This window comes from Triticum dicoccoides, chromosome 5B (genome assembly GCF_002162155.2).
Source record: "Triticum dicoccoides isolate Atlit2015 ecotype Zavitan chromosome 5B, WEW_v2.0, whole genome shotgun sequence".
Classification (NCBI taxonomy): Eukaryota; Viridiplantae; Streptophyta; class Magnoliopsida; order Poales; family Poaceae; genus Triticum; species Triticum dicoccoides.
Window position 1 is genome coordinate 271,393,030 of NC_041389.1, and position 24,564 is coordinate 271,417,593.

Below are 24,564 nucleotides of genomic sequence, written 5' to 3' on the forward strand. Positions count from 1 at the left end.
GACTGTTTAGAAACCTGGGATGACTCGGATAGCATAACGGCTGTAAATGCTCAAAAAGATTTGAGACATCATGCAAAATGGTGGCATAACCACTCAACAACATCATATCACGGCTTTGGTTCAAATGACAACATACTAAAAGTAGTAGAAATTGAATTGAGGCCTGGAACCAACAATCCTAAGATTCTACGGATTAGTAACACGTGATCCTGATAGAAAGAAGAGAAGCCTAGTTCTTAATCCCCGTAGAAGAGAAGAGGTTGACTCAGATAAGAAGGCCATGAGGTATAAGGAGTAAAAAGAGCCTTACGTTCCATCCCACAATCAATTCCCTTATATAACTAAAGCATTTCTAGACTCAACTTCGACCAGTTTGGCTTGGTAATCCTACAGGCAGTCAAGCTCTGATACCAAAGCTGTCAGGACCCCGACTCAATGCCACATCGATCTAGCATGTAAAACCTCACATCACTTTGCGGCCTCACGCACGGTATTCCCACGGGTGTCGCCTTACCTTTTCCCGGGACCGTTTGCGCCTTTTGGCACACGTATATGATAGTGTCGCTAGCATCCATATGATAAGGAGCCCGGGCTGACATGGTTAGTCGTAAACCCAAAGTGGCACAAACTTACAGGGACAGGCATCCATGACCCAGCATCGAACGTGTCGGTCATCAGCGAGTGAATCCAGGCTGTAGCACTGGGCTAGCAGGACTCCGGTGAACCGGGCTGTAGCGGGCTAACAGGACTCCGGTATTCATCGCGTGACATTTCCCCGAAGGGACAGACACAGGAACGAAGAAGGACACATGCCGACCAGCCTAAGTGTTCCAGAGCAGTAGCAAGCTACCATGGCTCGGTGGAAACACTAGGAGACATTTCCCGGTAAGAGAGGCTACTAAAGATAAACAACTAGATAGTCAGATCCCACACATACCAAGCATTTCAATAACATACACACAATATGCTCGATATGTGCAAATACAACATGGCATCACAACATGACTCTACAACTCAAGTATTTTATTCAATAGGCTCCGAGGAGCGAGATATTACAAACATGGGTCTCATCACCCAACACTCAGAGCATACAAGTCAAAGCACAAGCGGAAGCTTAACATGTCTGAGTACAGACAACTATAAATGAAAAAGGCTGAAAAGCCTGACTATCTACCAGATCCTGCCGTGGGCACAAGATCGTAGCTGAGGTAACAAGCTAAACGTCGAAGTCCATGCGGAACTACTAGTGAGACTGAAGTCTCTCTGCAAAAACATAAAATAGGCAAACGTGAGTACAAATGTACCCAGCAAGACTTACATCAGAACTAACTACATATGCATCATTATCAACAAAGGGGGTGGTGGAGTTTAACTGCAGCAAGCCAGCTTTGACTCGGTGGCTAACCTGAACTACGACTACAAGTAACTCTTGAGGTGGCGCACACGAGTCCACATATTCACCATATCAATACACCACTATGGATCCGCTCCCGTCTCCCTACGAGAACGCCATCCATAGCACTCACGCTTATCTTGCGTATTTTAGAGTATCCACTTTCACTTGTCTATGAACTATGCAAGGGGTCCAAGTTTCCATATCCGAGGAATCCGGCTATTCGAATAGATAATGATAACCCTGCAGGGGTGTACTTCTTCACACACGCTCTCGCCACTTATCGCCCTGTACACGTCATGTACCTCGGCAACCTTCAAGCGGAAGCCGGGCGAGGGAGTCGGCCACGGCCTACCTAAACACTCAAGTCTCTCGTCCAGGTTTATCGCCTATTCGGGTTCCATCCGCAAGGAGATCCGGCCGGGGTGTCGCTCACGGCCCCAAACGATGTGAGCAGGGTTCCCAAGCCCACCATCTGGGTGCCACTTGGTACACCGGGCCACTGTGCCTAGTCTGTCCCAAGCCCACCTGTACCGTGTGCCACTTGGTAGACTACTAACACTACCTACAAACACCAGAAACTAGTTGCAACTCCTGGACAGAGAACAAGGGTGATTAAGAAGCCGAGAGGGGCCCTTAAGCATTCCAATGCGTGGTAGTAACTGTTCATGGATCACAAACACAGAACTCAGTTCCTGAGGACGGCTGCAATGAGACAACCCACCATGTACTCCTGCATGGCCTCTCACCGCTACCTTTACCAAATCGTGTTCACACACTTAGCTCTCAACAGTAGGACATGTTTATACACCTCCAATTCATTCCCGATGAATCAGACCTGACTCAACTCTAAGCAATAGCAGGCATGACAAACAAGCATGAATGAGTAGGCACATCAGGGCTCAAACAACTCCTACTCATGCTAGTGGGTTTCATCTATTTACTGTGGCAATGACAGGTCATGCAGAGGATAAAGGGGTTCAACTACCGCAGCAAGTAAAATAGAGCAGGAGCGAGAGAGTAGGATTGTATCGGAATGAACAAGGGGGGTTTGCTTGCCTGGCACTTCCGAAGATAATATAGCTCTTCATCAGTGTCATCGATCACGTCGTCGGTACGTCGTCTACTGAGAGGGGACAAACACCGGCAAACAAGGAAGAACAAAATCAATGCAATGCACAATATGATGCATGATCATGACATGGCAATATGGTGTGATTTGAGCTAATGCAACTAGCAGCAAGTTAAATGGAGTTGGTTTGAACCCTAGGATCAAATTCAAACTCCACAGGTGATTATTTAAATGCCATTCATATGATTTGTCCTAAACAGCAGCTATAAGTTATTCTAACATGCATGAAAATGGTACAGATGGATAGATTGGATTTTTCTGATCATTTTTCATATATAATTTGTTTGATTTGGAGCTACGGTTGATTTTATATGAATTTTAGAAGTTTCAACTATTTTCTGAAATAAATAAATCATTTCTGATTTATTTTAAACTCCAGAAAAGCTTTACTGCGTCACCATGACGTCGGTGTGACGTCAGCAGGTCAACTGCGGTTGACCAGGTCAAACCTGACCAGTGGGGTCCACTGATCAGTGACCCGGTGTTGTTAGTGACACTGACATGTGGGGTCGGGTCAACTGACGCGTCAGCACAGTCAACTCTGACTGGCGGGTCCCGCTTTATTAAACTATCTTAAACAGAAATAAAACCTGGATTAATTAGGGCCTGGGGCCCAGGTGTCATTGTAACTGGACGGGTTAATTAGTGGCGCCATTAGCCGCTAATGACACTGCCACGTCCGCACGGCCGGAGTTAAACCGCCGGCGAGGTCAGCGACGGCCGAACGGCTCGGGTTTCGCCCTCCGGCGACCAAATGCCGCGCGGAGAGGCTCTGTGGGTTCCTAGCGCTCGTCCGCATCCGGAGGAGGTGACGGAAGGACGCGGGGTGGTCAGCACTCGCCGGAGTGGAGCTTGCGGCGGCGGCCGGAGTTCGGCTAGATGCAGGCGCGGGCTGTAGCTCGCTTCCGAGCAAACGGAGCACACAGGCGGTAGCTACTGGAAGAAGGAGCTCGACCGGGTACTCAGCCGTGATGTTGGCCCGTCACAGCGACGACGGCGACAAACGCGGCGGCCGGAGCTCACGGGCACTTGCGGGCGGCGGCTATGGAGCGGAATAGAGCACGAGCGAGGAGGGGAAACGGAGAAGATCTTACGGCGGTCCTGGAGATCAGCACGGGAGGCTCGGGGATGGCCTAGCTGCAGCGAATCGACGACGGTGAGGTCCGGCGACCGGCGGTGAAGAAGATGGCGACTGCGTTGCTTCGGTGCCTCCGGGCTCGCGTGATTCGCCGGAGAGGAGCCGCTCGAGGTAGCAGAGGCGATGGATGACTCGAGGAGGCGAGGCGTGCACGGTGGCTATAGATACGGTTGACGGCGGCGAGAGGCGTGCTCGGGGCTGCAAGAGAGAGAGCGGCAGGGGAGAGAGGAGCCGACAGGGAGGGAGTGAGAGGGGGGTCGGGGGTGTCGTGGCGTCGTCTGGGCGCGTCGGGGCAGCGGTGGGAAGCAGGAGGTCGCGGGGCGCGTGCTCGCGCGCGGTGGCCACGCTCCTCTCATCCTCCTGGCAGGAGGTTGAGGGTGACTGGCATGACGTTGTGGGCTGGGCCGCACAGTAGCAGGCCGGCCAGCTGGACAGGTAAGCGCCAGGTAGGTCTTCTGCTCTTTTTTTAATTTTTCTTTTGTTTTGTTTTACTTAATTGCCACTGAATTCAAATTCAAACAAATTTGAAAACAGTGCCAAAACTCCCCTGGATAATTTTATGTCACTTAAGGTCTACTCCTCATAAACATAAAATATCTCAGGGCATTTGAAAATATATTCATTATATATTATGAATATAACTCCAAATTCAAATAAAATATTGATTTAAAATCAGAGCCCAAATAATTCCTTAGAAATGTTCCAAAATTTTGGTTTGATTTATAACTCTTGCCAAAATTGTCAGAGCTATTTCTAGGGCATTTTGGATTTACTGATTGCAATTTTAGGGTTTCTTGCCCCTTTATTAAAATGATTTCCGAGGCTTTCAATTTCCTCATTTCAACTTTCGGAATATAGACATGATGCACACATGAAGCTAGCCTAGAGCATTACCAGAAGCTAGTGATGTGACAGGGTGGTTGATATTTTTGCCTAGTGCCTACAACTCTCGTTATGATACATTTGGGTCTTGGAGTTGTAACACTTAAACTTGATGGTTGTCTGCTACTTTTTCTGCTATTTTGTGTGATGCAATGATAAATTCCGCATATGCGATGATAAATCCCGCATAAACTCATTCCACGGATGTCCATTTTTCATTATGCATGTCATTATTCCTGTATATCTGTTCATGCATGATGTATTGTCTTCATATGGTGAAGAGGATCTCCACAAGTACAACCTGCTATGTGCATTTGCATTCCAACGCAAAACATTCATATGCACATCTTCAGGGGGAGCCTTTTTGCCATGTATGAAGACAATATCTTAATCCTTACAATTTCACATACTTTTATCCCCGTTGAAAACTTCAACCAGTTTGTCATCAATCACCAAAAAGGGGGAGATTGTAAGTGCATCTAGTGCCACCCCTAGTTGGTTTTGGAGTATTGACGACAAACGTGGTTGAGGGACTAATGTGTTTGTGAGAATTGCAGGATAACACAGCTAGTAGTCCCTCATTGATTCGGTTTACCTACCGGAGATGACCCCTAAAAATGTGTGAAGACATTGAAGACAATGGTGGTCTGTGAAGATATTCACATTGAAGACTATGACATGAGAAGACATTGGGTGAAGACTATGGAGCGCGAAGACTTAGTTGTTTCGTTGTCTCCTTTTCTTCTTTGTTGAGTCATAGGAACCACCGCACTGTTAAGTGGGGTCCAAGTGAACAAAGTCAGAGTGACTGAAGTGATGCTCAACCAAATCCCATGTCTTCGAGCGAAGACAATGAGAGCAAATCTTATCCTGAGTTGGATAAGTCAGCTTTACTTGTAGCCGAAGTCAAGTTGCCGTGTGTGTTTGAAATCCGACCGTTGCGACACGTGTCAGTTCCTTAGTGACCCAGGGTCATTTCGGACAAATCCGATCGGGTTGCCCAGTGGCTATAAATAGCCCACCCCTACACCATAAATTGGTGGCTGCTTAGAGTTAGTACACGGCTTTTGTCGTTTGAGAGCAACCCACCGCTGAAGCTTTCGAGAGAGAATCCTTGCGAGGACAAAGCCAAAACCACCCAGAGCCTAAAGAGTGTTTGGCATCAGTGAAGTCTTTCTGTCCGCGTGATCTGAAGACTTGTTACACTTAAGGACTGTGAATCCTCCAGCCAGTCAGGCGTCACGTTCTGAGCATCCAAGAGCCATTGTGGATTGCCGGTGAACAAAGTCAGTGAAGGTTTGGAAGTCTACCTTGAAGACTTACCAGAGTGATTGGGCAGGGACTAAGTGTCCTTAGCTCAATGGGAATAAGGTGAAGACGCGGTCTTCTGAGTTGAATCTCAGCCTCTCTAACCAGACGTATAGTTGTCACAACAACTGGAACTGGTCGAACAAATCCCTGTCCTTCTGAAGCCACTGGTTCTATCTCTTACTTCTCTTTACTTTTAGTGTGTTTTCATGAAGTCATTGCCTGCTTGCATTATCTGTTTGACTTCACTGTGTGACTACTTGTGCTGATTGGTTTCGTACTATCTTCAAGTGCAAATAAATGCCACACCAAAATAAGTCCAGCACTGAAACCACTTCACAAGAGCTCAAGAAACCATATCCTAGGTATCCACCATGCTAGCAAGATGCTTAGCAAGCTTATTAGCTTTCTCTTGTTTGGCGCTTAAATCCTCCAGCGCTTGTTGTTGCACCAGAAAGTATTCATCTGAATTCTGCAGGGACTTCCTCAATCCTTCGACTTCCTATCGCAGCACATCTGATCGATGTCTTTCAACTTGAAGTTGAGACTCAAGAAGCCGAACTGATTCAAGCAGTGAGTTTGAAGAGCTGGCGCCAGCAGTAGTGGCCAGTAACTCGAACACTACATCAAGACAGGACTTTGGGATTGTCTCACTGTCTTCAAGATAGTTTTATCAGCTTTCTTGGAGACCAACAGGGATGTCTCACTATCTTGAACCTTATCTGCATTAATTCCTTTACCATGGTTAGAGCATGGTTCATAATACAGCCAACTGCGACTATAAGATGTTGCCATATGTGGAGGAGAGAGACATAAAGAAGTAAGAGCATGGTTAGATCATGGTTAATAATACAACCAACTGCGACTATAAAATGTTGCCATATCATTTATAGCCAACACATATAGTCACTACTATACAACAAGCTTAGCTAAAAGGTTAGCTATAAGATTAGTAGTACTCTGAGCATGGTTAATAATATAGACAGCGGCTGGCTATAACATGTTGCCATGTCATCTACAGCTAATGTAATAGCTAACATGTATAATAGTTGGCTATAAGAAAGCACTACTTTGTTAATATATGACCCACCTTTCACTCTCACAAAGCTTCTTGGAGCGCGTGCTACAACCGGTTGTAAGGCTACAACTTGCTTCCCTTATCTCTCCTCTTCTATCTCTTCCAACTAAGCAATAATACATTTAAGTCCTTACAGCCCTCTTACATCACCTTATTATACCTGCTCTTTTTCTCATCTTCTCTCGATCTCTTTCCTCAAATTTATTGCATCTGCCTTGGAGCACGCATATAGCCAGGCTCTTGTATTTTTTATGTCTCTCTCCTCCACATAGACAAAATTGTCATGTAAGCAGGCTATAAGCCCACTATTGTACTTGCTCTTAATAGTATAGCCCTGTAAACCAGAAAGGAGGGACTACTCCCTCTGTTCCTAAGTATTTGTCTTTCTAGAGATTTCAACAAGTGACAACACCGTAAATGAGCACATACGGAGCAAAATGAGTGAATCTACACCGTAAATAAATACGTATTAAGTTCTCTCGTTTTCCTCTCCGCCTTGGTCGCGATGCACAATATCGAGTATACTACTAGTGACTAGTCTCTTTTTGACATGCATTTATGTTGATACGGCTTGAATGCCAACGAGGGAGAGGGTAGCGGTTCCCGAAACTTTGAACGGTCAATGATGCCTCCGCATTCAATTAGCATGCATAGGTAAGTAATTAGAGAAACAGAATGGAGCCAACACAATGTGAATGCAATGCAGTTTGGACTCTCATATAAAGGTGCCACACCACTCCAATCCATCTACTCCTAGTCTCTGTGCAACACTACCCACTCCAATCCAAGACAAAGACCAACTGACCAGAAGCCACAAGCACCCATGGCGTCGATGGACGCGAGTGGGAGTCGGCTGTGCCAGATCATCCAAGACGTCGGCCTGCGGCCCCGCACCACGCATTGTTTCCAGACGGTGCTGGCGAACGCCAGCGTCATAGCCCTCGTCGACACCGGCTTCGCCTCTCGCATGTGCGAGATGATGGTCGGCTCCATCTGCAAGTTCACCGCCGCCAAGAAGCACGTGGACGACCTTATCGTACTACTCCAGCTCATGCGCCCAGGCTCCTCATTGCCTGCCACCCTCATAGGTCTCCAAGGTGACGAACTCTTTGAACCACTGGTGGCCCTGCAGCTGCCGGAGGTCGTGACAAAGAATGTGCACCTTGAGTCCACGCTCGCCACGCAGTGCCTCGCCATGCAAGAGACCGTCGACATGCACATCCATGTCTAGGAGGAAATTGTCTACTTAGGCCCTTACAAGGCCAACAAGGATAGAAAGACGTTGGCCTTCTTCCAGCGGCTGGAATCTTTGGATGCCATTGTTCAGAAGCATGTCGACCTCGCCACGAAAGCCGCTGCTACTTAGCCACCGTTCGGTGGGCCGGCGCCCTTAGTCGAAGAGGTGGACATCGTCGATGGATGCATCTTTCTTCTTGCCTCATGTAACCAACACTGCATTGCCTCTTGGCCTTAATGTTTTATTAGTGTATGGCATTTTTATTACAGTCATAAATGATATCATTGTTCGACTTCTTGAATAGGCGAAGAGCCAAGGGCAACCCGAATGTGGGAGTTGCATACACTCGCGCCAGCCTTACGTGTAGGGGAGGGGGCGTGGGGTCGTAGTTTTGTGGCATTTCTTTTCTATTGCTGTTTGTGTCAAGTATGTGCCACCGTCGGATGCAGATCTTACGGTTATTGTGTCGATCGCTTACCAAAACACTTAGCCGCGGTGGATTAACTCGACCTTGTTTCTTGTTTCTTGACATGAATAAAGGAAACAAAAAATAAGAGACATGGGCCGTGTATGTTTTTAATGCCTTGAGACTACCTAGCATGGCATGTTTCGGTCAGTTCATTGCATACTACAGTAAAATATTAAGTTCTCTCATTTTCCCCTCCGCCTTGGTCGCGGTGCACAATGTAATAATGACTAGTCTCTTCTTGACCCGCATTTACGTTGATACGGCTTAAATGCCAAGGAGAGAGAGGGTAGCGGTTCTCGAGATGTTGAACAGTCAATGGATGCATCCGTTAAATCGTACAACCCTACCTTTCCAGCAGTAAGTTGAATCCTCTACTCCCTCACCCTCCTCACCTCTCTATCAAGCCAGCTATGCGAAAAATGCCGCGCGTACTGCCTGGGAAAAGCCCCGCCCTCAACTTTCAAATACTCATAGTATAATTTTGTATCAATGAATTGCTCCATGGAGCAGAAAACCAAAAGAAAAAGGTGGTAAATGTAAATAAACCAGTTCAAGCTCTAGCTAGCAATTCGGAATGTAAACCATGCATGTGTTTATACATATAGGTTTCTTCAAAGTACTGAGTCCATTGATGCAATGTGGTCAAACTATACCATCAATATCTCAAAGCCAAAATAGTTTGAGCTTGTTCGTTCTATATAAATAGTACTGTATGTTTATTCACTCGTGGTGTTGTCCAATGAATGGAGGGCCAGGGAGCACAAGTGAACAAAGTGCAAATTGCAGTTAGTCACGTTAAGTAGAGAGTTGAAAGTGCAACTAATCCCTGGGTGGTTTAGGTAATTCTAAACAACATATAGTTCATTGGACTAATATTATTTCAAGATAATCATTTTAGAAAGTTCAATGATTGGCATGGCATGGACTAGAGATGTGGACCCCTCAAAATGCTAAGGACATATATTGACACAAGCTCAAAATTCTACATTTTCATTTTAGTGATCAAGATCACATTGGGTCCATAGGAAAAGCCAATACTACTAAAAGGGGTTGAGGTGTTGCTTAATGGCTTGCTTGCTCAAAATGCTTAGTGATATGCTCCAAAAGCCCTCAACCACTTTCTCATATCCACATATGTCCCAAACCAAAAGTCAAACTTGGCCCCACTGATTTGATCTATCCGGTGATGAGGATACAGACCCGGGGTAGGTTCATAGGCCTGACCTATACGTCCTACCCAAGGCCACTACCCTGGAAGGTAAGAAGTCCAAGGAGCAACAAGGGATGCCCAGCCAAAGATGTAGAGTGCAATTCACACAACAGTCATATCACTCAGGCGACCCCTACCTATACCACTCGAGACACAAGGAGTCACTCAACCTACCAAAGATCAGGAGTCACTCAGCATGGCAATGGTCAGGCGTTCACTCTGAAGTCTTTAAAGTCATAAATAGCACTTAAGGCTGGCGTTACCAGTAATGCACCTACTTTATGTACATTAAGCCCCTTGTAATGGAGGGTGGCTGGGGTCCTGGTGTACTCTATATAAGCCACCCCCTCCTCTGGCACAAGGGTTCGCACCCCCTATAACATCACGCATATAATCCAATCGACCGCCTCCGGGCAGCGAGACGTAGGGCTATTACTTCCTCTGAGAAGGGCCTGAACTCGTAAACCCCGTGTGTACACCTTCACCATAGCTGAGATCTTGCCTCTCCATACCTACCCCCTTTCTACTGACAGTCTTAAAACCACGACAGTTGGCTCCCACCATGGGGCAGGTGTCTTAGTGACTTGTTGGTGAAGTTGCAAGTTTTTCCGATCATCATCATCATGGTTTCCGGCGGCGGATTGGCTGAGGGCCGCAAGATCCGTCTCGGGGCGCTCGTTTTCGTCGCCGATCACTCTGCTTGGCTTCATGAAGCTCCCCTTCACGTTGAGGCACTCCCCGTCCAAGGGGCGATGCACTTTCGCGCATGCGTTTGCGAAGTCCTTATCCGGGAGCCATTGACTCAGTATCAGTCGGCTCCGATGGTGTCTTCCCTCCCCGCTGTTCACCGGTGCAAGCGATCTGGTCGGTCGCGGCTTCAACAGTGGGTGAAACACGTGGTGGCTCGACGTTCGGCCACCCATCAAGTCACGGCAATCGAGCCCGATGCAACTCTCCACGGCCTGTTCGGTCTGTCTACTGACTCCGTGGAGACTGCATCCGAGTGCGATAGGAGCGACCCTGCGGCTGAAGTCTTGATGGTCGATGGACCGCGTGGTCTGCCTGGTTTCCACCGTGAAGACGGCGAAGATGGTGGCGGCGATCCATCGCGCATTCATGAGGAATACCATCCCGAACCCCTTTCTTGGCAGCAAAGGGAAGAACTTTGTCGCCGCAACATGGATGCACTCCACACGCCCATCATTGGAGAAAACCCCGAGGCTCGGGCCTTGGAAGAGGTGCGCCTGGCTAATTTGGATGAGCACACTTGACTGGAGAACCTTCAACACGCTCTCGACGAGCGTGCTCGGGAGCGGGTGAGGGAGTCCTGGATTAGGGGGTATCCGGACTGCCGGACTATGTACATCGTCCGGACTATTGGAGCGTGAAGATACAAGACTCAAGACTCCATCCCGTGTCTGGATGGGACTCTCCTTTGCGTGGAAGACAAGCTTGGCGATCCGGATATTGTATTTTCTTCCTTGTAACCGACTCCATGTAAACCCTAGCCCTCTCCGGTGTCTATATAAACTGGAGAGGTAGGTCCTTACAAGGCCGATCACAACTACAATCATAATCATCATAGGCTAGCTTCTAGGGTTTAGCCTCTACGATCTCGTGGTAGATCTACTCTTGTACTACTCATATCATCAATATTAATCAAGTAGGAAGTAGGGTTTTACCTCCATCGAGAGGGCCCAAACCTGGGTAAACATTGTGTCCCTTGCTTCCTGTTACCATCAGCCTAAGACGCACAGATCGGGACCCCCTACCCGAGATCCGCTGGTTTTGACACCGACATTGGTGCTTTCATTGAGAGTTCCTCTGTGTCGTCGCTGCAAGGCTTGATGGCGCCTTCAATCATCAACAACACGGTCCAGGGCGAGACTTTTCTCCCCGGACAGACCTTCGTGTTCGACGACTTCATAGTATGGGCCGAATCGCTTGTCCATCTAGAGCAGATCGATAGCTACGCCCCTGGCCACCAGGTCAGGTTCGGAAACCTCAACTACACGGCCGATATCCGCGGAGACTTGATCTTCGACGGAATCGGGCCTATGCCAGGAGTGCCGGGCGGTCACGATGAGCACGGCTGCTGTCGGACAGTGCTCGGGATATTATCCCTACAGAAGTCCCGGACCTAAATCCGAAGCAGGCTGCGTGGCCCGAGGACGGGTGGATGGACCCCGCCCCGCAGGCCGCACACTCATCGACGGTAGAGCCGAACATAGGCCTCACTTCTAAGAAGCCTGTGACTCTGGACCCCCGGACTCGTGTCCGGCTGTAGGTTCCAGTCCGCGTGCTCCCGAGCCCGCCGAATCTGGTTGGGCTCCGATAATGGAGTTTACCGCTGCGGGTATCTTCCAGCACTAGCCCTTTGGCGACATGCTGAACTCATTAAAGTCTCTCTCTTTGTCAGGAGGCTCTTGGCCGAACTATGTCCGGCTCGAGTGGGAAGCAGGCGACGAAGGAATTTGCTGCCCACCCACCACCCACTTCATTGCCACGGTCGATGATCTAACCGACGTGCTTGACTTCAACTCCAAAGACATCGACGGTATGGACGAAGATGCAGGAGAAGTACATGAACCACCACTCACAGGGCGGTGGACAGCCACCTCCTCATACGATATATATATGGTGGACACTCCGAAGGAAACCAATGGCGATGAGGCAACGGAGGATAACCCCTCAGGGAGAAAAACAAAGCATGGGCGTTGTCGGCGCCGCACCAAGCCCTGCCACAGCAATACCGGCCCAGGAGACGAAAACAATCCGGATGGTGCTGAAGAGGAATACAACCCCGACCAGTCTGCCTTCAACCAGGCCGAACAGGCGACGGACGGATATCCGGAGGAGGACAACTACATGCCCCCCTCCGAAGATGAGATTAGCCTCGACAATTCTGAACGGGGCGTGCCTGAGGATCTAGTGGAGCAAGTTCGCTTCAAGCGACGACTCATGGCCACGCAAGGAGCCTGCAAAGGAAGCAACAACAGCTCAAAGCTGACCAAGATTTGCTCGTGGACAGATGGACCAAGGTCCTGGCCACCGAAAAATACAAACTCGACCGCCCCGACAAAGGACACACATGGCATAATTCGCTACCCCAACCTAAGCAGGAGAACCCAAGGCACATACCTCGACGTCAACACACCACAACGGTCCAAGACAATACGAAGGATGCACGAAGAGGCACGTCAAGCCTCGGTGCAATTGTCATAAACGTCAAGTTAGGGAAGTTGGTCCCAAATCCAGCAACTCCCAGTCCGGTCAGCGGACAAAGAACAGCTCAAGCCTATACGGCCCAAGCAACATACTCGATCAACCATCTGAAATTCATGGTACTCCTAGGAGGACGGCCAAGCAACCAATAGAGAATGTCGGATCCTCAAAGCAAAATGGCCGGTCGTGTGCCGGAAACAATGAGGGGAGGAGTCCAACAACGGCGAAGTCAAAAGATCCTCCAGATCATAAAAGTACGGCCAATCTCCCCCGATCACATCTACCATCTGGACAACATCAACCACAACAATTCAATTGCAGTACCTCTAGACCTAGTAGTCCGGGGGCTCCATAACACATAAAGCCCCCGTGGGTATGAAACCACAAATAACATCTTCTAAAAGATGCCAGGTGCAAAGGCCAAGTTTTATTGGCCCACCACTCTAACGGTTGTCTTCGGATCACCAAAAAATGCCATGCCAAAGAATTACCAGGCCTGACACCTTCCCCTCATATGGTAATTTACCATATGCTAACGGGATGAAGCACGTTGACTAGATTCCACGTGGTAAACCATTAGGCCAACACTGTGTGATATAATTTCACCTACGGGCAAGGCCGAACCCCGCCCTTAGAGCGGAAATCATACGGCTGCTGGAGCAGCGAGTCATGCATGCCTATCAAAATTTTAATATGAAAGCCAACTATCTGGACACCAACTGAGGAGTCCACGCTACTTCATGGTATAACGGCGGGGTTAACCAGGGTCCGATCAGGAACCCCCGGACCAACCACAAGAGGACGTTCAGCTGCCTCCAAGTATTTGCCTTTACAAACTAACTTTGACGCAGAACACGATTGGCGACGTGGAATCGGCCCGGACACACAAGGGCAGGAACATGCATGTGAACCCCCCCCCCAAAGAAGGTAGTCCGGATTCACTTCGGATCCACTCACAGCCCTCCAGTCCGGCCATCACAGGTTCCGCCAAAAACACCTCTTTTCATAATCATAAATCGTACTCATATGCATAGACATATCATCCTACTACAATGTGTAGACTTAAATAATACTTACCAGCCGTCGTTTCTCATCGACACCTCTTTGTAAAAAAACGGCAGCCACGCCTCGTGTTAAGCCCGATTATGCCAGGGGCTTCATAGTACAACAATAAAGTCCGACCACCTTTTCCATCGCTCGGCACCCCAAACTTATAACACTATATGCATCAGCTCCGAATCATGTCTTGGGTCATTGGTTGGGTTTGCCCGGCTCCCATGTTTTGGTACCTTACATTCCGCCCCATCGGCTAAGGTAGCGCTGGGAGAACTACTGCGATTTTGTCCCGGTTCTGCCGGACGAGCACCTCAGTAGAGAAAGCCGAAAACTGACTGTCATGATACAGCGAGAGCTGGTCAGCTGTTCGAGAGGTTGTAAAATCCTTAAAGATTTATTCCGCATAATGCCATTATAATTGTAGAGTGCGACGGATTGGTCTTCCAATCAGGCGCCAATAGAGCCCCTAGTTCGGCCTTCCGAACACTAGGGGCTGCGCCGACCATACTTGAATTCCTATGGCTAAGTGAGAGTGGTAAAGCCCTATAGTCCGATTGCCTGGTTCATGGCGAGGAACACCTCCTTAAAAGGACCCAGCCATGGGATAAAGAGTGTTCAGGTATGGCCCGAACACCCCCGTATTTCTTTCGTGGGGGAAGAAGCTGATGACTGGCCAACTCTCAGGATTTACATACGCTAAACAGCCGCACAGGAAGAACAAATGTTCAAACAAAACATGCAATAAATAATAAAAGTGCCATTATCCCATATTACAAAGAACAGCATGAATGCCCTCAGGGAAATATAGTGTCTTTGGTACACGTATCCGCCACAAGGTGGGCTCCCTTCAGTACACCTTCATAGTACAACTCGGGCTTGCGGTGCTCCTTACCCTCTGGCAGCCCCTCAGTCATCAGCTTCTCCGCGTCAAGCTTCCCCCAATGCACTTTTGCACGGGCAAACGCCATGCATGCACCCTCTATACAGACCGATTTCTTAACAGCATCAAGCTGAGGACTGGCGCCCACAATCCGCTTCACGAGTCCGAAGTAACTCCTTGGAATTGGCTCCGCGGGCCACAGCCGGACAACCAAGTCCTTCATGGCTAGTTCGGCCGCCTGGTGCAGTTCGACCAGCTGCTTCAGCTGATCGATAAAGGGCACCGGATAGTTCGGCGCCAAATACTGCGACCAGAAATTCCTCTCCACAGACTTCTTCTCCTTGGTCTGGTAGAATTGGGCGGCATCTGATATGTTGCGAGGCAGATCCGCAAACGCCCCTGGAAAAACATAAATTCAGCTTGTCGCTTAGAGTTCTTCCCACTATCATGTAAAAATGGCCATGAATACAAAAGGCCTTACCAGCCGCAACTTTCCGAGCCTCCTGAATGTCTCGGACAGCACCTCGGGCTTCTTCCCGAGCATCTTCCACGGCTTGGAGAGCTTAGGCGAGTTCGGATTCTTTCCCTACTAGACTCTGCTCCAAGCCCTCGCTTTTCTTCACAGCCTCCTGGAGCTCTCGCTCAGTTGCGATGACCCTGGCCTCGTGTTTCCCACGAAGCGCCTGTTCGGTGGTAGCCTTCTCTTTGGCATCAGCCACAGCCTTCTTCATTGTCTCATATTCGGCACTCGCTCCTAGAGCATACAATACAAATACTTTTCACTAGGCACAATTACTCATTCGTGCCAAATTCAAGACAATGTTTCAACATATCTTGCTTGTCCTCCAATTGCTTCTTCACACGGCCAAGTTCCTCCTCGGCCCGTTCCAGGCTCTGCTTTAGTCCGGACACTTCTGCATTATGAGCGGCCGTCTTCTCTGCAGATGCCTGTTTTCACACAAAAGGGTATACGTCATTAACAAAGGCTCCTGCAAAAGCAGAGGACTTGATCCCCTGTCCGGCTCTCTCTCTGTCGCCGGACAGTGTATTAGGGGCTACTACTCATATTATGACGAATCCTCAAAGGTTTCTTAGAAAACATACCTCAAAGGCCTTTATAAGGCCAAGGCAGGACTCATTCAGCCCGCTCTCGGCGGACTGAATCTTTTCAACCACCGCACCCATGAGGGTCCGGTGTTCATCGACGATAGACATGCTCTTTAACGCTATTGATAGACCGCCTGGCAGCTCTGCTTGGACAAAGGTTAACGGCGGAGTAGGCAAGCCTCCCACCGTCGAAGGTGGCTGCTCGCCCGATCCTGGAGCCTTAGAGGTCTCCAGGACCTTGTCCGGTTGTGGTCTGAACCCGAGATCGCCCCCATCGTCGACACACCGGGGGGCGCCGCCCCCTTATGTCCGGCCCAAGAGACATGCCTCCCCTGGTCCGGGTCTCTTTGAGATGACACCTCGGTGTCGCGCCTGGACTTCGGGGAAGGGGCCTCTGGAGGCGTCGCGCTCGCCAAAGCGTCTGAGCTCAGCGAATCCTCCGATGAGGATTGTCCGGCGCGAGACCTTGCCGGGCTGTACGAAATATGGCGACAGTTAAAACCACTGTACCCAAACGACCCTGGATGCATATGCGCGCTCGGATCTCGGATACTTACGAATTTTCCACGGGCTGGGCCCTTGGATCCCACTCCGGGCTGTTATTGGTAGCCGTGGTGGATGCCTCTGGGTGGGAACCTCTCCCCTTCTTGGGCGATTCATCCTCCAGGGATGAGGAAGCCGCCCTTTTCTTCCCACCTCCAGAGTGAGGCTCGTCCTCCTCTGCTTCCTCCTCTTCGTCGTCGGAAGAAGAAGCGTAGCTGGAGTCTTCGGATTTTGCATTCGAAGCCTCGCGGCGATGGAGGCCACTCCGGGTCTTTTTGACCTTCTTGGAGGCCTCTTTCTTTGGCGCCTCATAAGGCGCAGGGACCAGCATCTTCGTCAGAAGAGGTCCGGCTGGTTCCTCCGGAAGCGGGGCCAGACAATGTATTCGCTCCACCTTCTTAATCCATCCCTGGGGTCACGATGAAGCATGATAAAAATGTCGCCCTTAGGACATGCCAACTGAAGCATGGATGGACAGAGTGTGGCTATAACTTACCAGGCTTGCAGAATGGGATGATTGATACCCACGGTCCTTGACGGAGCACGGCCATGATTTGCCGGACTTAAAGAGCACCTTCCAGATATCCTTGTGGGAGGAATCATAAAGCTCCCAAAGGGTTTGGTGCTCGGTTGGGTCGTACTCCTACAATTTGTAGGCTCGGCGCTGGCAAGGGAGAACCAGGCGGACTAACATCACCTGGAGTACGTCGACGAGCTTGATGTCCTTGTCGACCACACTCTGAACGCGCATCTAGAGCAGTGACAGCTCATCGGACGAGGACCAGTTCAGGCCCTTCTTGGGCCAGGACGTGAGCCACAGTGGGGCTCCGGATCTGAACTCAGGAGCTGTAGCCCACTTTTTGCCGCGTGGTTCGGTGATGTAGAACCACTGCTGCTGCCACTCCTTGACGGAGTCGTTGAAGGCACCCGTCGACCAAACGACCTTGGGCATCTTGCTCACCATGGCGCCACCGCACTCGGCGTGCTCGCCACTCACCACATTGGGCTTCACAATGAAAATATTCAGCCACAGGCCGAAGTGAGGCAAAATCCAGAGAAAAGCCTCGCACACGACGATGAACGTTGAGATATTGAGGAAAGAATTGGGGGAAATATCATGAAAATCAATCCCATAGTAATACATAACTCCCCGAACAAATGGGTGAAGGGGAAACCTGAGCCCCCGGATAAAATGCGGAAGGAACGCGACTCTCTCGTGAGGCTCTGGAGTAGGGACGACCTGTCCCGCCGGTGGGAGACGGTGGCCGATCTTCTTGGCCAGATACCCGGCCTCTCGGAGCCTCTTGATGTCCTTCTCCTGGACGGTAGAGGCCATCCATCTGCCTCCCGCTTCGGATCCGGACATCTTTGGAAAACCCCTCTTCGATGGAAAAGAAGAATGCCTGGGCGTTAGGGCTCGAACAGAGGGGAATGGGCTAACGGAAGGAGAAGGCGTGGGTAAAGAGGAAGAGACCTTATCTCTTTATAGAGACGGTAAAAGCTTTTTGCGCCTCCCCACTTGCCTGGTGGAACCCGCTCGCTCCCCACTCGCCGCGATTAGCGGTGCGGTTGGATTATCCATAACCGTATTGATGAGAATCCCACAATAAGGGGACACGATCTCTGCTATGGCAAAATGTGCAGAAGAAACCGCCTCGCGATATGCGCGATGGCTGGTTGTGGAAAAACGGTTCGAATAATACCCGACCGTAACAACATGTCACGTGGTCAGTAGATTACGTTTGTGAAATATCATTTTCTCTACGGTGGTGTGTGAAGATCATTTTGCAGATCCGGACACGGTCTGCGTGTTCGATAATTACTTTGGAGTATTCGGAGATGGAACCCGCCTTGCAATGCCAAAGACAAGACTGTGCGCCGGACTCATCGTCATTGAAGCCTGGTTCAGGGGCTACTGAGGGAGTCCTGGATTAGGGGGTATCCAGACTGCCGGACTATGTACATCGTCCGTACTATTGGAGCGTGAAGATACAAGACTCAAGACTCTATCCCGTGTCCGGATGGGACTCTCCTTTGCGTGGAAGACAAGCTTGGTGATCCGGATATTGTATTTCCTTCCTTGTAACCAACTCCGTGTAAACCCTAGCCCTCTCTGCTGTCTATATAAACCGGAGAGGTAGGTCCTTAGAAGGCCGATCACAACTACAATCATAATCATCATAGGCTAGCTTCTAGGGTTTAGCCTCTACGATCTCGTGGTAGATCTACTCTTGTACTACTCATATCGTCAATATTAATCAAGCAGGAAGTAGGGTTTTACCTCCATCGAGAGGGCCCGAACCAGGGTAAACATTGTGTCCCTTGCTTCCTATTACCATCAGCCTAAGACGCAAAGATCGGGACCCCCTACCCGAGATCCGCCGGTTTTGACCCCAAGAGCGGGTCCCTGAGTCCAGTCGACGACAGCTTTTCCCACCTCCACCTAAGGTATACCGTACTACGATCCAAAACCTCACAGTTGTAGCCGGAATATCAGAGTCAATTCAACCTTCCCAGTCAGAGGCCGGCAGAGGTTTGATGCAGATCCGGGCCTTGCTCCGGGCAGCAGGAGAGCAGAACACATCAGTGTCTCAGTCACGGAATAGGATTCACAGAAGGTCCGTTGTAGCGGATACAGTTCAGTCAGCCCACAGCCCAAGATCGCTCCTGTGGCGTGAAGGCCGTGGACAGTATGATCATTGGCTCGACCGCGACAATCATCCTCGAGTGCCCATGCCTCCTCCAAGGAGTGCATCTTATGTGCCTTGGCAGAACAATGATGGATGCCATCACAGTGGCGAGCGCAGAGCACCAGTCGATCCAAGAGAGTCGGGCTTCAATGCAAGATCTATCCTTGTTCAAGGTCTAGTCGACCGGAACAAAGCGCATAGAGAAGACCCTGGCGGATATCGTCCGAGTGGCAGCAGAGTGCATGTTTCCAGTCCAAAGTGTTCCAGCAGAGCCATCAGGGCGGCAGTGATTCCTCCCAACTTCAGGTTGGCGATCGAAGTCAGTATGTTCACTGGAGAGTACAAGCCTGAAACTTGCCTTGAGGATTACCGAGTGGCTGTGCAGATTGGCGGTGGAAACGATGAAGTAGCAATGAAACATCTTCCTTTGATGTTAGAAGGGTCGGCCCGAGCGTGGTTGACTTAGTTATCTCCAGGCAGTCTATATAGTTGGGAAGAGCTTGCTCGAGTGTTCGTCAGAACTTTTGAGGGCACTTGCAAGCGGCCAGCAGGGTTGACAGAGTTGCAGCATTGTGTGCAGAAACCGAGCAAGACTTTAAGAGATTTCATTCAGAGGTGGACCACTTTGCATCACACCGTTGAAAATGTATCAGAGCATCAGGCACTGTGTGCCTTCAAGGAAGGTGTCAAATACCGGGAGTTGGCCCTGAAGTTCGGTCGGACTAGAGATATGACTTTGAATCGGATGATGGAAATAGCCGCCCGGTACGCTAACGGAGAAGAAGAGGATCGACTCCATAGAGGAAAGAGTAAACCAGTCGGCTAAGAGGCCGATGGAGGTAATTCCAATCGGAAACAGAAGCGCAAGGCCAAACCCGCAGCACTCGGTGAAATTGCAGCAGTGGCTCAAGGAAAGTTTAAGGGAAAACCTAAAGGGCCCTGGCCCCGTGAGAAGGTAAAGGATCAAGTAGGAAATGATATGTTGTATTTACCGTGTCACATCCAAATGAAGAAAGACGAAGAGGGTAATCTGATCTACCCTAAACATACCAGTCGACAATGTCGACTCCTGATCCAGCAGTTCCGAGAGAAACAACTCGGTGAGAAGGAGAAAGAGTGCTTATCATGCCATTCTGGGTAGGCCTGCCTAAGCACGTTTTATGGCCCGACCATGTTACGTGTACCTCAAGTTGAAGATGCCTGGCCCCAAAGGTGTGATCACGGTTGCTGGCAATCGGTAGAAAGCAGAGGAATGCTTCCAGAAAGGTTCCAAAATTGCCGATGCGCAAATGGCAGCAGTTGAATTCCAAGAATATCAGAAGAATGCAGATCCGAGTGATTTGCTCCAAGCTAAGAAGCCTGCCATGGATTCTGCATTTCAGTCGTCTGGTGAAACGAAGCCAACTCATATTCACCCGACCGATCCCAATGCTGCACCGACTCATATATCAACGACACTCGACAACAAATAGGAAGAAGCGCTCATCCAGTTCCTCTGTGAGAACTGGGACATCTTTGCATGGAAACCCTCTGACATGTCGGGCGTACCCAGAGAACTGACTGAGCACCGTTTGCGTGTCGACGCCAAAGTGAAACCTGTCAAAGAGCATCTTTGGCGGTCTGCCATACAGAAGAGAAAAACAATTGGCGAGGAAGTGGCTCGGCTGCTTGCAGCAGAGTTCATCCGTGAGATCTACCACTCCGAGTGGCTTGCCAATGTAGTCATGGTCCCTAAGAAGGACGATTCACTTTGTATGTGCATTGATTTCACGCATATCAATCGGACCTGCCCGAAAGATCATTTCCCTCTCCCCCGCATCGATCAGATTGTTGACTCGATGCAGGGTGTGAGCGCTTGTCTTTTTTAGATGCATATTCCGGGTATCATCAGATCCGACTGTATGGCCCCGATGAAATAAAAACAACCTTCATCACCCCATTCGGGTGCTTTTGCTATGTCACCAGGCCATTTGGTCTTAAAAATGCCGGAGCCACATTCATGAGAATGATTCAGAAGTGCCTGCTCACTCAAATCAGTCGGAATGTGCAAGCATACATGTATGACATTGTGGTCAAGTCTCGCAAAGGTTACGACCTACTGACTGACCTTGCAAAAACCTTTGCCAACCTAAGAAGGTACGATATCAAGCTTAATCCGTCAAAATGCACATTCGGAGTTCCGGGTAGAAAGTTACTCGGTTTTCTCGTTTTCGAACGAGGGATTGACGCCAATACAGAAAAAGTTGATACCATCCTCCGAATGAAACGCCCTGTGCGTGTGCATGACGTTCAGAAGTTGACTAGTTGTTTGGCCGCCTTGAGTCGATTCATTTCTTGTCTCGGTGAAAAGGCCTTACCTCTTTACCGATTGATGAAGAAATCTGATAAGTTCGACTGGACTGAGGAATCTGATGCAACGTTTTTAGAGCTCAAAACCCCGCTCTCCACCCAGCCGGTGCTCGCCGCGCCAATCAGCAAAGAGCCTTTACTGCTTTATATTGCAGCCACTCGACAAGTTGTCAGTACAGTTTTCACGGTCAAGCGAGAAGAAGAATGAAAGGCTTACAAGGTTCAACACCTAGTATATTATCTCTCTGAAGTTTTGACTCCATCCAAGTAACGATATCCACACTATCAGAAGCTTGTCTATGGAATCTACATGACCATGAAGAAGGTTACACATTATTTCTCTGATCACTCCATTACAGTCGTTAGCGACGCACCACTATCTGAAATTCTGAACAACAGAGATGCAACTGGTCGAGTGGAAAAATGGGCGATTGAACTCCTTCCATTGGATATCAAGTTTGAGGCAAAGAAAGCTATCAAGTCCCAAGCAATTGCAGATTTCCTTGCCGAGTGGATTGAACAGCAATTGCCGACTCAAGTTCACTTGGAGCATTGGACTATGTTCTTCGATGGCTCCAAGATGCTGAATGGTTCAGGTGGAGGGGTAGTATTGGTATCTCCCCAAGGAGACAAGCTTAGCTATGTTCTCCAGATTCATTTTGATTCCTCCAATAATGAAGCTGAATATGAAGCACTTTTATACGGGTTGCGTATGGCCATTTCACTTGGCGTCCGTCGCCTTATGGTCTACGGCGACTCAGATTTGGTGGTTAATCAAGTGATGAAAGAGTGGGATGTCAGGAGCCCGGCCATGACTGCTTATTGCAATGCAGTAAGAAAGCAGGAAAAGAAGTTTGAAGGGTTGGAGCTTCACCATATACCCCGACTGAAAAATCAAGCTGCAGATGAGTTGGCAAAGATAGGTTCAAAGAGAGAGGCCATTCCCAGCAATGTGTTTTTGGAACATATTCATTCACCTTCAGTTCAGGAAGATCCATTCACTGAAGAGTCCCCACAAGCCAAGAGCGCCACAAGATCCGATTGAAGTCGAAATCCCAGCCGTGGTCTACTTAGTCATGGAGGTTTTGGTCATCACTCCCGACTGGACAGTGTCGTACGTTGCATACATTCTTAGGAAAGAACTTCCAAAGGATGAGGAAGAGGCTCGACAGATCGTCCGACGATCTAAAGCCTTTACCGTGATAAAAGGTCAGTTGTTCAGAGAAAGTGTAACTGGAGTCTGCCAGAAGTGCATCACGCCAGAAGAAGGCCAAATGATCCTCAATGATATTCACTCGGGGACCTGTGGTTACCATGCGTCCTCTCGGACCATCGTGGCCAAAGCATACCGAGCCAGATTTTACTGGCCACGTGCCAATGAGATGGCAAAAGAAATAGTGGACAAGTGTGAAGGCTGCTAGTTTTACTCCAACATGTCCCATAAGCCTGCGTCAACTCTGAAGACTATTCCACTCGTCTGGACTTTCATTGTCTAGGGATTGGACATGGTTGGACCTCTGAGGACTGGCAGGAGTGGATTTACCCATGTGCTGGTGGCAGTCAACAAGTTTACCAAATGAATTGAAGCCAAGCCCATTAAAAACCTTGAAGCAAGTACAACTGTAAGTTTCATCAGAGAATTGATATTCAGATATGGTGTTTCGCACAACATCATCACGAATAACGGATCGAACTTCGACTCTGATGAATTCAGAGCCTTTTGCGCCTCCCAAGGGACGAGGGTCGATTACGCTTCGGTCGCCCATCCTCAGTCGAATGGGCAGGCTGAGAGAGCAAATGGATTGATTCTCAAAGGACTGAAACCCCGGTTGATGCGTGACCTCAAGCATGCAGCAGGGGCCTGGGTCGATGAACTTCCATTAATACTTTGGGGATTGAGGACAACTCCTAATCGGTCGACTGGACGAACTCCATTCTTCTTAGCCTACGGAGCTGAAGCTGTACTCCCGAGTGACCTGCTCCACAATGCGCCCCGAGTCAAGCTCTTCTCAGAAGAGGAAGCAGAATAGGCTCGGCAAGATGCGGTCGATCTCCTAGAAGAAGAAAGAGAGATGGCCTTGATCCGGTCGACCATTTATCAACAAGACCTGCGTCGATTCCATGCCAGAAACGTAAGGGGTCGGGCATTTCAGGAAGGAGACTTGGTTCTTCGAGTGGACCAGTAGAAACCACACAAGCTCGCTCCCGCTTGGGAAGGCCCTTTCGTCGTCACCAAAGTGCTCCACAATGGAGCATATCGTTTGTTCAACGTCGAGCACAATAATGATGAGCCACGCGCTTGGAATGCGGAACTGCTCCACCCCTTTTACTCTTAAAGTATTTAGACTGTTGAGATGTAATAAGAAGTATATTTTTTTATCAAAAGACATGATTTTACAGTCTTCCGAATGATTGTTGTTCATTTTTTACATGTTCTAAAATCCCCCAGTGGGTGCCTTAGTGGCGAATCCGCTTTGCCTAAGTTGAAGAGAAAATCCTACCGAGTGGTGAGCCAGCCTCTCACTCGGAGGCTTAGCTGCGAATCCGTTTCGCCTAAGTGTTAAAAAATCCTACTGAGTGGTGAGCCAGTCTCTCACTCGGGGGCTTAGCTGCAGTCCAGTACTCACCTAAGTGTTAAAAAATCCTACCGAATGGTGAGCCAGCCTTCTCACTCGGGGGCTTAGCTGCAGTCCAGTACTCGCCTAAGTTTAAAAGGTCCTACCAAACGGTATAGGTCGACCATGACCCCCCCCCCGGGGGGCTGCACCGTCAAGAAGAAGGACGAGATTTTGGGAGCAATCCTCTCACTCGAGGGCTTATCGGCAGTCGAGTACTCGCCTAAGTTTGAAAAATCCTACCGAGTGGTG